Genomic DNA, 15,950 nt, shown 5'->3' on the forward strand with positions numbered 1-15,950 from the left:
TTTTGAACTATTTTATTTTATTTTATTTTATTTTTTTAATGTTTTATTTATTTCTGAGAGAGAGAGAGAGAGATAGCGTGAGCAGGGGAGGGGCAGAAAGAGAGAGAGAGACATAGAAGCAGAAGCAGGCTCCAGGCTCTGAGCTGTCAGCACAGAGCCAGATGTGGGGCTCAAGCCCACAAACCATGAGATCACAACCTGAGCCGAAGTCGGACCTTTAACCGACTGAGCCACCCAGGCGCCCCTGTTTTGAACTATTTTAGAGAAGAGCAAATTGAAACAACTGAGTTTTGAACTGGCAGAAAAGAAAGAAGGGGGGTTTGCATGGTGCAAGGAAAAGGTAGAAGTCAGTTTTGTTCACTCTTAGCCTTGACACTGCTTCTACTTATTGGTTTGCCCCCAATCAAGCGTGAAGACACTTATCAATGATTCCCATTCGTGAATGTGTTCCCCTTGAGTTGCTTCGGTTTTAATCATCCAACCTTGTGTTCACCACGAAGAGGAAGAACTAGTATTTATTAAGTGGTAAGCACTTAGCACATTCTCTAATTTTCACTACTATAATCTTAGAATGGTAGATGGTACTATTATCCACACTTACAGAGGAGTAAAGTGAAGCTTCAGAGTCAAATAACGTGTCCAATTTCATAGAAGTAGTCAGTGACTCAGCCAGAGCCCAGGTCTTCCTCACTCTGTACATACAGTCTAAACTTGCTCACGTATTTTTGAGATGGTCATTGGAAACTAGGGATGCCATCACGGTGAATATTATCAAAAGGGAAATGAAGCCATGATTTTAGGTTTATTAACAAACTATTTTACTCAAATCTTAAACTCGTATCTAATCATATATTGCAAAAAGGTGAGTAATACTCAGCTGCATTACACAGTTAGCAAGGTGGCATCCTACCTATAGGATTGCCTAAGCCCTCTTTAAGAGTAAAATAAAGCAGAAAAAAAAGTTTCTCTTTATCAAATTCTTAGTTTACCCATGAATATCTACAGTGAGATTCTCTGTCATTTCAATATACATAATAAGATATATTTTTTTACGATGTCGTAATGTTTTCCCAACCAAACATCTGAACGAAACGGCATCTCTATCATGAATAAATCCTAACTTCACCCTCTCCACCAAATTTTTAAAAGATATACAATACATAAAACCATTCAGAAATTTTTAATGCTCTCTTGCTTTTTTGGGTTAATTCAATCAGGTAACATTTCCATAAATGTGAGTGTTTTTGTTTTACTTTGTTTTGCTTTTTGTAAGCATTTGGTCCACCTGCCTGATCAGTAAGCCGTGAATGAAACCAGAAACCTTGCCTTATGGCTTCAGTTATGGGTGAAAATGCAACAATATTTTCTATTTTATAAAATCTGTCACATGGTCGCACACATGCAGCCAAAGTGCTGTGACTTAGCCGTGCAATGTGGCATGTTCCTCTCATTCATTAAAATGATTTCCCACTGTTTTAAGGAAAGAGCCTAGACATTAAAGACGAATGTTCTATTTCTACATGTAGACATTTTTTTAACCCTCTGTTGTTTACAGCCAAGATTCACATTCTTGGCTCTGGAGCCCAGACAACTCTCACATTAACTTGTTTCAGGACATGTGCTCTACATTTGTTTCCTACGACGCAAATAGCTGGGGCATGTGCTAACTAAAACTCTTAACACCAAGGGGATTTAGTTAAGATTCATATAGCTTGGCAAACAGTTTGCTACAAAATTCGGGTAAAGATCACAAAATAATGTCTTTTTCTCCTTCTTAACCTCTTACCATTAGATAACTTTTCAGATCATTTCCAGTCAACTTTATTAAGAAATTGAATCAGCCTTCACACAAGAATGAATGTAAAACAAAACAAAACAAAACAAAACAAAACAAAACAAAATAACAAGCTAAGTTCATAGAATGCTTTTTCATTAGTCTGAGAATACATCATCAATCCATTTAAATGCATTAATTGATGAGGAAGAACCTTCTGCCAATAAGAGAAATTCTAACACAAGAGAGCACAGTCAAAGTAGGAAGGTAGAAGAATTTCCTTCTGAAGGCTGAACCTGGGGAAGCGTGGAGGGACAAAGTCATAATAATGTTCTATATTAACATCCAGTTACTACTTTCCAAAGACTTTTCACTCAGTATTGGTAGGCTTGTGTCAAATATTCAAAATGAAATAGAAAATGGTGATTACTTCATTTCCCTTACAGATTAGTTGCCAAAATTTATTTTTTCTCAAGTTGTTCAGTGGGCCACAAGAGTAAAATAATGTTTACAGCATCCAAATGCCAGAATCTCAGTGTCCCGTTAAAATGAAAGATGTTTGGAAAGTACCTTGCAATTTTAACGAAAAGGCCAAACTGCTCAACTCTGATCTCAAATAAAGTTATGAGAATGAAACAGAGATGGACTTTTTCTTACATTTGTAAGTGAGATTTGTCATTGTGTACGGGTTTTCATTAGAATTTTTGAGTCATCTCCTCCTTGTTTTTCTGGCCTTTTGTAAATTGTTGTGTTTATTTAAACTTGCTTTGAGTCCACTGCTAGGAATTTACCCAAGGGATACAGGAGTGCCGATGCATAGCGGCACATGTACCCCAATGTTCATAGCAGCACTTTCAACAATAGCCAAATCATGGAAAGAGCATAAATGTCCATCAACTGATAAATGGATCAAGAAGATGTGGTTTATATGTACAATGGAATACTACACAGCAATGAGAAAGAATGAAATCTGGTCATTTGTAGCAACGTGCATGAAACTCGAGGGTGTTATGCTGAGCAAAATAAGTCAGGCAGAGAAAGAAAGGTACCATATGTTTTCATTTATAAGTGGAATAGGAGAAACTTAACAGAGGACCATGGGAGAGGAGAAGGGGAAAAAAACAGTCGGGGAGAGGGAAGGAAGCAAACCATGAGAGACTCTTGAATACTGAGAACAAACTGAGGGCTGATGGGGGTGAGGGAGAGGGGAAGGGGGGTGATGGGCATGGAGGAGGGTACTTGTTGGGATGAGCACTGAGTATTACATGGAAACCAACTTGACAATAAACTATGAAAGAAAAAAAATAAACTTGCTTTGAGTCCTTATTTATGTAAATTTACATAATATTTACATAAGTATATATGAAATGTATATGCATATCATATATATTGTCGGAGGCTGGCTCCAGCATATCCAGGGGTCCCTGAAGGATGGACGGTGTTGGTGAGAGAGAGATTGAGAGTGCCCCGGAGATTCTTTCTGGTCACCAGGCAGGCATCTCTGCTCTGACTGGGGCTCAACTTTATTTTAAGTGTTTTGGAGATGGCACAGAAGTGGCATTTGCCTTAGACAATGATTTCTGACAACAAACTTCTTTGATATGTAAGACTTTCCCAGAACATAGACATGTAGGAGACTCATGCATAACCTTTATCAACAGTGATTGAGGTAGGGGATTTAGATGCTTATCTTATGGGGAAGGAAGGCATCTTTAGCATACCAGACAATGTTTTTAGCATAAGAGGGTGAAGTTACTTCTCTGTGAGCAGGGGTCAAACAGATCTTTCAGGAGATACCTTTGCTCTCATAATCACAAAAGAAGTTCCTCAATAGGTTCCTTCACAGGGAGTAATCAGCATATACAAGGCCAGAAAATGCTCCAGGCAGAAACAAATGGGTGGGGGTAGATATATGCCATTAACTATAAATTAAGCTCTTTACCTCAGGGCCAGACTCAAGACACCTTTATTATAAAAGTCTTGGATCTACAAGACCCTTAGGAAGAGCCTTTTGACAATCATCCACAATGCTATCATCTGACATCTCTTTGGAAAGGCAAGGACATGCCTTTCCTTATGAGCAATCTGTGTGGAGAATATTGGTCTGATCTGGAATATTGTGAGACCTGGTCAATACCAGCAGCCTCATTTCCAACATGAGCCAGTAGTAGCAGAAGGAGATACCAGTTTTCATTTCTCATGGCAGGAGCTGTGCAAACACTGCCATTTCCTTGCTGTGACTGCCATCCGGAGAGGCTGGTGTGGCTCCCGGCAATATATCACTTATATACACAAATACATATATGCATTTGTAAGAAATGGTTCTACTGCCACTTCCCACTAGTGATGAAAAACATGACTTCAATGATTGTCTCTGTAACCTGCGAGCACTTTTAGATAGTGCTTTATTTGCTCATGATAAATTCATTCAACAAATGATTTTATTCTACCATGTGTCAACACTAATGAAAACTAGATAAAACTCACCAGTGTCTACCCTGCAAACTGTGAATGAATGGTGCTTTTCTTGAAGATGACAAGAATATTCATTATAATTTAAGCTAGGATATATAAAAATCAACAGGACCATAGGACCTATTTAACACAATTCTGTTAAAAAAGAGTTTTTGAAGGGGCACCTGAGTGGCTTAATCAGTTGAGAGTCTGACTTCAGCTCAGGTCATAATCTTGCAGTTCATGGGTTTGAGCCCCATATCAGTCTCTATGCTGACGCTCAGAGCCTGAAGCCTGCTTGGGTTCTGTGAGTCCTTCTCCCTCTGCCCCTCCCCCCTTCTCAAAAATGAATGAACATTAAAAAATAAAAATTAAAAATTATTGTAAAGGGTAAAAGGGAGAACATTTCCTTGCAAAAGATCTTACCATTTATCTAAATCTAATGAAAATAATAGAACCAGACTCATCTGGGATATCTTACCATCTATCCTTTTTTATGATATAATAAAATATTTGTCTTCAGTAATTCTCCAACCATTGAGAATACATATAACCTTGCTCTTACTGAATTTGTTTACTTATTGAAATGCACATTACAGGATATGTCTTTTTCTAGCTTTATTGACATGTAATTGACATATAACAGTGGATGAGTTTAAGGTGTACAATGTGACAATTTGATATACCTACATATTGCAAAATGATTCCAATAAGATTAGTTAATGCACCTTGCACTTACATCTGTGTGTGTGTGTATGAGTGGTAAGAACTTCTAAAATCTGCTCTCCTGACAACTTTCAACTATATAATACAATATTGTTAATATAGTCACCATGTAATACATTACATCTGCAGACTTTTTCATCTTATAACTTGAAATGTGTACCCTTTGACCACCTTCACCCATTTTCTCCATCCCACCCCAACCCCTCCTTGGCATCAGCAATTAACAAACTGCTCTCTTTTCTATGAAATCAGTTGTTTTACAAGCCACATATCAGTGAAATTATACAGTATTTGTCTTTCTTTCTGACATATTTTACTTAGGATAATGCCATCAGGGTTTATCCATGTTGTTGCAAATGGTAGAATTATTTTCTTTTTGGTGGCTGAAAAATATTGCATCAGGTATACATTTTAATATATATAAATAAATAAAATTTTATTTGTCTGTTTGTTTACATCAGGCCTGATTCCCTGATCAGGCTTACTGGTGGGGTGGGCCTGGACCCTATACTCAGAAGTTGACCAGGGCTGCAGATTTGCTTTCCTGAGCCAGTGGGGCTGTAAAACAGACTCCATGGCTGGTTTGGCAAGTTGGCTAAGGATCCAAACTAGGCAGAACTGCCAACCCAACTCCCTGGCCAGAAAGGGCCACATCTGCAGAGCTACCAGCTGGGAGCTCTGCTTAGGCATTTGCAAGGAAGAATGCAATGCAGCAGATCTGAGTGCTGGTTGCTGTTAAGTCCCACGTCCTTTCCCTATCTATCTGATCCCCAGTGGTTCTACATGAGACAAGATCTAAGTGAGCCTCTGGGGAAGTATCCCACAATGCCAGGGGAGCTTGTTGTTCACCGTAGGCTCTCCTTCCACAGAGAAACTGCAGGTCCAGGAGGCTCTTGATGTGGGTCTCTGCTGGTCTGGGGACGGGCAATGCCATGCCAATGTAGCATCTCGTCTCACTCACCCTTGGCTTTCAGGATCTTCTTCGTGGTGTGTTGTCTATGGATTGTTGCTAGTTGGTCTTCTTGTGAGGGGCACTGAAGTCAGGAACAACCTATGATGCCATCTTGATGATGTCATCATCTTCACTGTCCCTTGATGTAATCCTTTGATCTGTGTCTCACCTGCATGCCCAGCTAGATCTGTCCCTGTCTGTCTGTTGTGTGCACAAAGTTATCAAAGGTAAAGAGAAGCCAGATGATGCTTCCCTCATCTCTCTAAGAGGGAAGGCAAGCTGAGCTCCAGCACCACAAAAGTACAAAATGACACTTTCTCTGAACACTTGGATTCAAGTCTAGGTACAGCCTAAGGACTCATCCCAGAGCCAATGAAAAGGCGGGCCCTTGGAAAGGCCAGAAGTCAGGTAGGCTAAGAGGGAAAGCAAGGATGAAGACCACTTCAAGGGACCAGGAAGCTGCTAATCAGACATGCCCTAAGGCATTTTTCTTTTACCACAGACACTTAACCCACCTTCTGACATCAGCCACATGGCTTCACTCCTCTTGGCACCCCTGAACAAACCAAATATAGAGTGCAGACAAGGGACTAGAACACGCTTCTTAACAATTCTAAATTATTTTGAATAATTGGTAAATTACCTTATATTTACTAATTTTAAGGTGAATTTATTATTAGAATTCTGGACAGATTAAGAAGAACAATTTTGATAATGTCATGGTTTTGGATTTTAACTTGAATTATTTGAACACATAATAGATATTCAATAAGTTTATTAATTCCTTAGTTTAAATACAGCAGGAGAAATCATATATCTAAATAACCATTACTAATAATAAATACTAAACATAAAATACTTTATAAATATAAAATAGTTTATAAAGTAGGAGGTTTTGTTTTTCAAAGAAAGCATTATAAAAGAAGTCTATTGCATTAAGTAATCTCCACTAGTTTTATCAAAAGATATCCAAAAAAAGAAAAATTGTGAGAGGAGTCTGGGTAGCTCAGTCAGTTAAGCATTTGACTCTTGGTTTCAGCTCAGGTCATGATCTCACAACTTGTAAGTTCAAGCCCCATATCGGGCCCTGTACTGACAGGCTGCTTGGGATTCTCTGTGTCCCTCTCTCTCTCTCTGCCTCCCCCTATCCCCCACCCTGTCTCTCTCAAAAACAAACAAATAAACTTTTAAAAAAATTATAAGATAGATGCTTTCTACACTTTGTTTTAATAGAAATGCTGGTTCAGAGAGCTGGGGGTCACAGATCACTATCGAAATCAGTTACAGATTTAAGAAATAAGACCTGAGTCTAATCACTCTGAACCTAGCAGTCCTCAGATTCTTCATGGAACAGTTCTATTGTTTCTCCTTAACATCATGGAACAATTTTACTAAGTGGTACACAGCATGTTTTTCTTAAGATTTTAAACATGTGAATAATCACGTTGTTCTTTAACCCTATCAGATTTCTCATGTGAATCTAGCCAAAATTTTATGACTAACACATATTTCTAAGCCAGCATCTAATCAGTATTATGTAAGCTATAATACAACTGAACTCAAACTAGAATATTTTTAAACCAAAATACATATCTTCCCAAAGTCTTATCTGTTAGAAAAACCAATGTGTATATTTCATTGAATCCACTCTTTATAACAGATGTATATTTATTTCAAAGTCAATATATTTTAAGTCAACCTTCAAAATGCTTCTCTTAACCACTTTGTTATGTTCTCACCAGAGTAAATTATTTTAATGATACTCCATTACTCACTGTGTGGGTACAGGAGGATTCCAGAAAAAAACAGGATCTTTCAAAATTAAAGGTATTCAGAATCAACCACCATCAGCACTTTATAAAAATAGAACTATATACATGCACACACACAAGAGAAACAGTTACCCACACATCTCTTTTTACCCCCACAATAAAACAGATAAACAAAACAATGAATCCATTTACTACTAAGCAAATGGGAAGAGATGCAAAATAGCTCTTTATTGTTCCCAAGAAAGTCATGGATTCTATAACCTCTCTCTCCCTCTTTTTACCCAAAAGTTCTTATCATTTGAGTAGTTCTCAAAAGGCTAGAAAAGGGGAAAAGATGAAGCATTCTTATAGTTAATTTTTTTCCCTTAAGACAGTGGGTATACTTGTCTTACTATAGAGCACATAAAGTAAAACCAAGAGAAATAATAATGCCTGGTATTTATTGAACATCTATTATATGTCAAACACTATCTTAGACTCTTTATATCTATTTCATCTGAATCTCCCCACAACCTTACAAGATAAATGACAGCTTCTATTGTTATGGAAAATCAAACTGAGTATCTGAAGTTAAGTAAATGTTGGCAGTGGATAGTTAAGTAACTGGGGCCACCCGTCTGACTTCAAAGACCATACTTCCTCTTCACTTTGTAACCTGGACGTTAATCTGTGTACTTCTTTTGAAAAGATGGGACATTAGGGTTAGCTATGTAGCATGCCATAATTTTGGGTCCAGGATATTTTCATATCCTCTTAAGATATTCAAACAACAAAAGCATAGGGCACCTGGGTGGCTCAGTCAGTTGAACATTCGATTTCGGCTCAGGTCATTATCTCCCGGTCGTGAGTTTGAGTCCCACATCAGGTTCACTGCTGCCAGCCTGTCAGCACAGAGTCCATTTAAGATCCTCTGTCCCCCTCTCCCTACCCGTACCCCACTTGTGCTCTCTCAAAAATAAACACTGGGGTGGCTGGGTGGCTCAGTCGGTTAAGCGTCCGACTTCGGCTCAGGTCACGATCTCACGGTTGGTGGGTTCGTGCCCTGCGTCGGGCTCTGTGCTGACAGCTAGCTCAGAGCCTGGAGCCTGCTTAAGATTCTGACTCACTCCTGCTCATGCTGTCTCACTCTCTCGCTCAGAAATAAATAAAAAACATTTAAAATTTTTTTTAAATAAATAAAATTTAAAAAACAACAACAAAAGCACAGGTATAAAAAAATTCCTATTTCCGGTTCCTGTTTTCTCACTATTCCAAGCTTCAATTCGTCACACTGCCAAGGTGTCACCCTCTTTATTAATAGAGGATTGGTATTATCACATTCTGTAGAGTTCAAGACTCCTGCTTCTCATTCTCATACATGTCACTCACTCCTGAGAAGACTTTCCTTGACCCCTCATTCCTGGGGTAGATATCTATGCATTTTGCTACGATTTTTGTACTACCTTTTTAGTTAAGGGTCTCCTCACTTGAACTGCAGCACAGTTATCAGTCTTGGGGGTCTTTCCCAACAAGTTCAGGGACATAATTAGTCCTGTCGGAAGCTGGTTTTAGTAACTATTTTCCGAATTCCCAAAGGTAGAGTCTATGGCTAATACCACTATAGGTGGAAGAGAAATGAGATAATATTTTATATTCAATGGATGTCTTAGAACAGTAGGATTTAATTCCCTCTCAGAACCCTATTGAGGAGGCTAGTAGAGCGTCTTCTGTTTAGTTTGTGTCCACTCTGCATAGTCTTCTAGGATCATAGCATTTTCAATTCTGTCAGGAAAACATTTTAAGATACCTCTGAGTTTTGTTTCCTCTTTTAATATCTGTTTCTTTTTACTTCACTCTGTCAGGTACAGACCCTGTACTCATAGCCTTGGGCCAGTCTTTTGACAAGATTTAAAAAAGAAGAATTTTATGAGTCCCAAAGCAGGAGAGCATTCCAGGGTAGATATAACATGTCTTGGCAAAGCGGTGAGGGATGAGGACCAGGGACAATAAAGCTTTCCCCACCTCTTCCCCAGAATAGGAAGTGACTCTGCTAAGTTCTGAGCTGAAGGGAGGGGAACTCTGAATTCTGAAAACAGAAGAGTTTCCCAGCCCAGGTTCTAGATCCTATAACTGGGTGTGAGCAAGAACAGGGAAAGAAGTAGTGGCTTGGACAGACAGGACTATTATAAGATGTGCAAAATATCCTGCCACCCTAAATGTTATGTGGGAGTAGAAGAACACCTTTCTAGGGTCAGTGGAATGGATGTCCCATCAACCATGGCTGTGGACCCCCAGCCAATGACTGCCTCACTTAACTCCCAGCAAATCCCAAGTCTTAACACCATGTAAAATGCCAGAACTCAAGCATAACTTTGAGGAGCAAGGATGTAAAACTCCAGGAAAAGCCAGCATTAAGTTTCCTATTGATGGAACAGGATGGGGGCTGAAAGTAAAATTTATAATAAACAAAAGTAATGCCTGAGTTTTGCACTTTGGTGCCAAGGTCACACCCATGGTGGTCTTCAGAGCAATTTCAGAATGTTAAAAGGGCAGATCTGTTTGTTTTCTTTCCCATATGATTAAACTTCATCTTTCTTTCACATATGATTAAGCTTCAACTTAGACAAGTAGTTTGCCACATCTAGTAAGGAGAAGGCTTGGGATCTGAGGCTTCCTGGTTCCTGGTTCCATTTATATATTACCTAAATTTTGAAAAAAGTTTTGCTGTTATAAAGATAACCTGAGCTCACCATGAAGGATTCAGTCAACATGAAGATATATGGAAATGTCAATGAAAAACATCTGAAAGTCTCATGACTACCCTTGCAGACCTATCTCTGTGCATTCTTAGCTTATGGATATAGGGATACACATTTATATAGGTAAGGCAGTTCTCTAAATGTTTTGAAACCTGTTTTGCCCCTCAACAATGCATTATGAGTATTATTCCATATCATTAAATATAGATCTACAGTGTCAGAAAGAAAGAAAGAAAGAAAGAAAGAAAGAAAGAAAGAAAGAAAGAAAGAAAGAAAGAAAGGGCAAAAAGGGTGAAAGATACCAGGCCTGGTAGATGTACATTTAAAAAAAAAATTTTTTTTATTTTGAAGTTTATTTATTTATTTTGAGAGAGACAGTGTGAGATTTAGTGAGGGAAGGGTAGAGAGAGGGGGAGAGAAGGATCCCAAGCAGGCTCCACATTGTCAGTGGAAGATCCCACAAACTGAGATCTTGACCTGAGCCAAAATCAAGTCGGCATTAACTGACTGAGCCAGCCAAGCGCCACCCTTTTTTTTTTTTTTTTTTTTTTTTTGACAGAGAGAGAGAGTATGTGAGCAAGGGAAGAGCAGAAAGAGAGAGAGAATCTTAAGCACACTTCACACCCAGCATGGACCCCGACACAGGCCTTGATCCTACAACTGTGAGATCATGACATGAGCCGCAATCAAGAATTGGATACTTAAATGACTAAGCCATCCAGGCACCCTGGGAAATGTACACTTGTAATTCAGTACAATAAATAATGAGGGCCTATTTTATGCTGAACTTCATTCCAGGTGTTAAGAAAAGAGATGAACGGAATACAGACACTGACCTGGTATAGTTACCAGCTCAGTAGGGGAGGTAGGTAAATAAAGCAGTGTAACCCCTGAGTCTAATAGGTCTACAAAACATGGCCTGCTGGATAATCTTCACCTTTATTTGTACAGTACATCAACTGACATTTCTTTCTACTTCTCTAGTTCTTATTACTACAGTTTCTATGCAGATTTTGCATCCATATTCTGAGAGTCCTGTCTTCTCATTGAGTGCTTCTGATTTAGCTTTTAATGTCTAATAATTATCAATCAAATAATTTACTTATTAGATGTTTACAAAAATGTGAATAAGTACACCAAATGTATAAAATTCAATTATCATAATGAAGAAACAACACCATTCATAACTGAATGACTAGAACACTTATTAGTTATTTCGTGTTTGCCACACAGACAAAATTAGAACGCTAACAACATATGCACACCTGGGTGGCTCAGTCAATTAAGTGTCCTACTCTTGATTTTGGTTCAGGGCAAGATCTTGCAGTTTGTGGGTTCGAGCCCTGCATTAGGCTCTGTGCTGATAGTGCAGAGCCTGCCTGAGATTCTGTTTCCCTCTCCCTCTGCTCCTGCCCTGTTCGCTCTCTATCTCTTTCTCAAAATAAATAAAAATAAGCTTGATAAAAAAAAAAAATGTTAACTACATAGTTCATGATGGATTATCTCTGTGGTATTATTTCAACATTTTAAAGTCACTAATTCATGAAATTCTGTTTTATGTGATCCAAAACAGTGACATTGATGAAAATTTCTGCCTAATAGGTCATAGAGATAGAAGATCTATGACACTGATTTGTGATATTTGCATATTCAGAATGTATTTTATAGTTTATGTAGCCTGTTAACATTTGGTCAGCATGTATAACATCTTGTTATTTTGAGGATAGAAAACTTACACATATATTATAAGAATAGCCATACAAATTGAATACATAATTTATGCACTTAGAATATGCAAAATAACTGTTTAGTTTAGATTAAGTTAACTGGGAAAAGATTTCTGGAGGAATGAATTGCCAGTTGTATTTTGAAGTAATTAATAGATATAAGCAAAGAGGAAAATACACATATAGAGGAATGGAATTCAAGACATGTATTGGGTGGGTACACTACTCTTCTGAGAAGTATCTATCCATTCTCTTATTCAATGGACATGCCATGAACACAGTTTATACCAGGAACAATGCTAGTTATGTAATACAGCAATCCTGTCTTCAAGCTAATAGTTTCATGGAGGAGATAGGCAAGTACCCACGGGCGCCTGGGTGGCTCAGTCGGTTAAGCATCCGACTTCGGCTCAGGTCAGGATCTTACAGTTCATGGGTTCGAGCCCCGCATCAGGCTCTGTGCTGACAGCTAGCTCAGAGCCTGGAGACTGCTTCACATTCTGTATCTCCCTCGCTCTCTGACCTTTCCCTGATCATGCTGTCTCTCTTTGTCTCTCAGAAATAAATAAAAACATTTAAAAAAAAAAAAGAAAGAAAGAAAAATTCAATTCATTTCCCAGTACTGTAGGATACAGGTAGGAAACAGAGAAATGAAGTTAGGAAAATCAACTTTGGAGTGTCTAGTAAGCATCAGTTGATAATAACAGACCCCACCCCTCCCCTTCCTTCTCCATCAAGCTTTTCTAAAAAGAGGTCTGCATTTGCATTTAACTCCTTGCAATCAGGCTTCTGTGCCTCTGGATCTACTATTCTATACAATCACAAGTCTTCAGGACTCCTTGGTTGTTTGGTCCCTAGGTCCTTGCTCGTTCCCAGGAGTGGCCCCTTCTTTAACCTCTACCTCCCTTCCAGAACACTTGCCATGTTTCCTGCTGCTTCAGGACGTCCCTGAGTTCTCTCCTCACTGGAAGCGTTCCTTGAATCCCTGTATTTGGTCATCCTCCTTACTCTACACATGTCCTCTCTCTCCTGACAGTGTCGTCGACTTGTATGAGCCGCATTCTCTATAGGTGATTCCAAATCCTGTTTTTAGAACCTTAACTTTTCTTCAGATCCTCCGGTATCCCTCTTTTGCTGAGAAAGTTTTACCTTGACATATTGCCTAGGCAACTTGTATTAATCATGTTTTTTGTTGTTTGTTTTCAGTATTTTATGATGCTCTGACACCTGGAGTTTTGCTGCGAAAGACTTCCCCGCCCAGGGTTAACTAATTCCTAAAGATAGCAAACAAGTTGGCTTCCAGCACACCTTTAGTATACCGACCAGCCAACTCCAAGTTTTTACTCCCACCTGCCTCCTATCAGGCTCCTGTAGCCTGGGACACTATTCCCTTGCCCTAACCCACCCCAGGGCCAGGTGTACTGGACACTTAGAAATGACCACTATATTCAAACTATCCAATCCGTAGCCTACTAAGCTGCCAACCTTGTCTTGCTCTTTCCTTCCCGTGAACACAATAAAGGCTTTTGCCCATGCTTTCCCCTTGTTCCTTCTGCCTCCTGCCCAACCCTGGTGCATTCCCATAGAGTCCTGCAAAGCATGCCGTGCTTCCGATTTCTAGGTACCTGTGAGTATAAAAACTTCTGTGATAATCATTCTCATGCCTACGTGTATTACCATACCTGATTAAAACAAACCTGAGGTACATTTTAAAACACAGCTGAACCTATATCTTTGAAAATAAATTTCTCTTCCTCCTATATTCTCCACTTTTGTATTAGTGCCATGATTCTTGAAATCACTAAGACCCAAACCTTCAGAGTCACTTCTGGCATCTCTTTATCTCTTGCCACATATACTGTATTGCTTACACAACATCAACTATTGTCTCTATGCAATTACATCTTCCGCTTTCCACTGACACAGCCCTGATGTGACCTTCCTTTGTCTCACTGAGATTATGACAGCCTCCCAATCAAGCTTCCTATTCGACTTCTCCCAGGTCCAATCCAGCCTCCAAAATGGGACCCGACTCATTTTCCAAAAGCCATCCCCAGTCATGTCCCCTGCCTGTTCAAAAACCTTCAACGATACCTCACTCATGGTCTACTGCATAAAAACCATATTCTTACGCTAATTTAAAAAATAAAATATAATTCAAGAGATAGAATAAAAAGCAAGAGAAGTCAGTGTCTTAAAAGCTAAAGGGAAAACAAACAACCAGATGATTATTATGAGTATCCATTTCCATCTTCCATTTAGATAAAATATTGTATTAACATGAGACACAAATAATCATAAATACCAGTAATTATATGTCTGCCATCATACTGCAGATAAAGGTAAAGACATTGCAGGACTGCATGGTATTTTGTTAAGGAATATCCAAAGGTGAAGAGCATTGGGGGTAGAAGGTCAAAGCACCTCTTGTCTTTCCAGCTTGTGAAGTCCTCAGAGTGATTTTCAGGTTTTGTCTGTGTTCACTAATTCCATGTTTATGGGAAAACTATCAGTCATCTTGAGTATAGATCTCTTGATCCCAAAAATCTAGAGATAAATTCTGCATTCCCACTGGAATACTATATACCTAGTCCAAAATGTTTAGTATAATCTCAAAACAGAGGAGCATCTGTTCACACGGAAAATAATGGTCCACGATACAGTTTTCTGCAGAAATGTGTACTAACAACAGGCTCTAGTCTAACAATTTGTATGTGTTGGCACAACAGTAAAACTATATTTAGTAATATGGAAATGCTTAAGTCCATTAATGCAGGAAACATGCATGCTATTTTATTGTATGTACTAGAAAAATATCACTGGAACCAAGCAAGACATTTGTTTTCCTTTTTCCTTGGTATTCACTTTCCTCCCCCCAGAGAGACATAGGGTATTATTGGTGATAAGTAATTTGCAGTTATGTTTTGGCTTTTATAAAAGAATGAGAAATATATGATAAACTTTGCGGATGCTGAGATATACAGTAAGCATATCCCAGACTGAAAACAAAACAAAACAAAACCTATCCCACCACCTCTCCGATCTCAAACTCAAAGACGTGCACTTTGCTCTAACAAACTACTTGTTGCACAGTCATGGTATTACGGGGCAAAAGAGTGCCCCGCTGAGAAAGGACAAGGCAAAAATCCATGATGGGCAATTGTTCTAAAGGCTAGTGATGCCTGCGGTCTGTTCTGAGGAATTTGATACTCCATGTATTTTCAAAGGAGCCCAGAACATCAGCACAGGTGCCTGCTTGTCACCTTGGTATTTGGGGATCACTTCTAAGGAATTTCATAGTGAAAATGATTGTTTGAACATATGGCTACACTCTCAGAAAATACAAAATAAAAATTCAGGATGAACACAAGTGAGAAAATTTAAAGCAGCAGGCATTCAAGTGTAGGGGTTTTTTAAATGTATTTTTACAATGATTTCATAGTATCAGAACAGACCTCATCTAAGGAAAAAAAATGGGACTTTTCTCACAGTTACTGAATGTGTTACTGCTGATTTTATTTAGCATAGGGCATTTCTCTCATCTCAGTAAGCTGTTTTGCCCTATTTACAAAGGCACATGTATGCTGATTCAAAGGAAAAGAGAAAGAGAGAATATTAGCCAAAGGGATAAAATCATATTTTTCTCTATTTGTAGAATATAATTAACATCAATCCACTTAGTTTCATTGAGCACCTAGTATTATGAAATGATATTCAGGGGCACCTGGGTGGCTCAGTCAGTTAAGCATCCAACTTTGGCTCAGGTCATGATCTCACAGTTCGTGGGTTCAAGCCCAGCTTCGGGTT

This window comes from Hyaena hyaena, unplaced genomic scaffold, assembly GCF_003009895.1.
Source record: "Hyaena hyaena isolate Hyena2069 unplaced genomic scaffold, ASM300989v1 scaffold_900, whole genome shotgun sequence".
NCBI classification, from domain to species: Eukaryota; Metazoa; Chordata; class Mammalia; order Carnivora; family Hyaenidae; genus Hyaena; species Hyaena hyaena.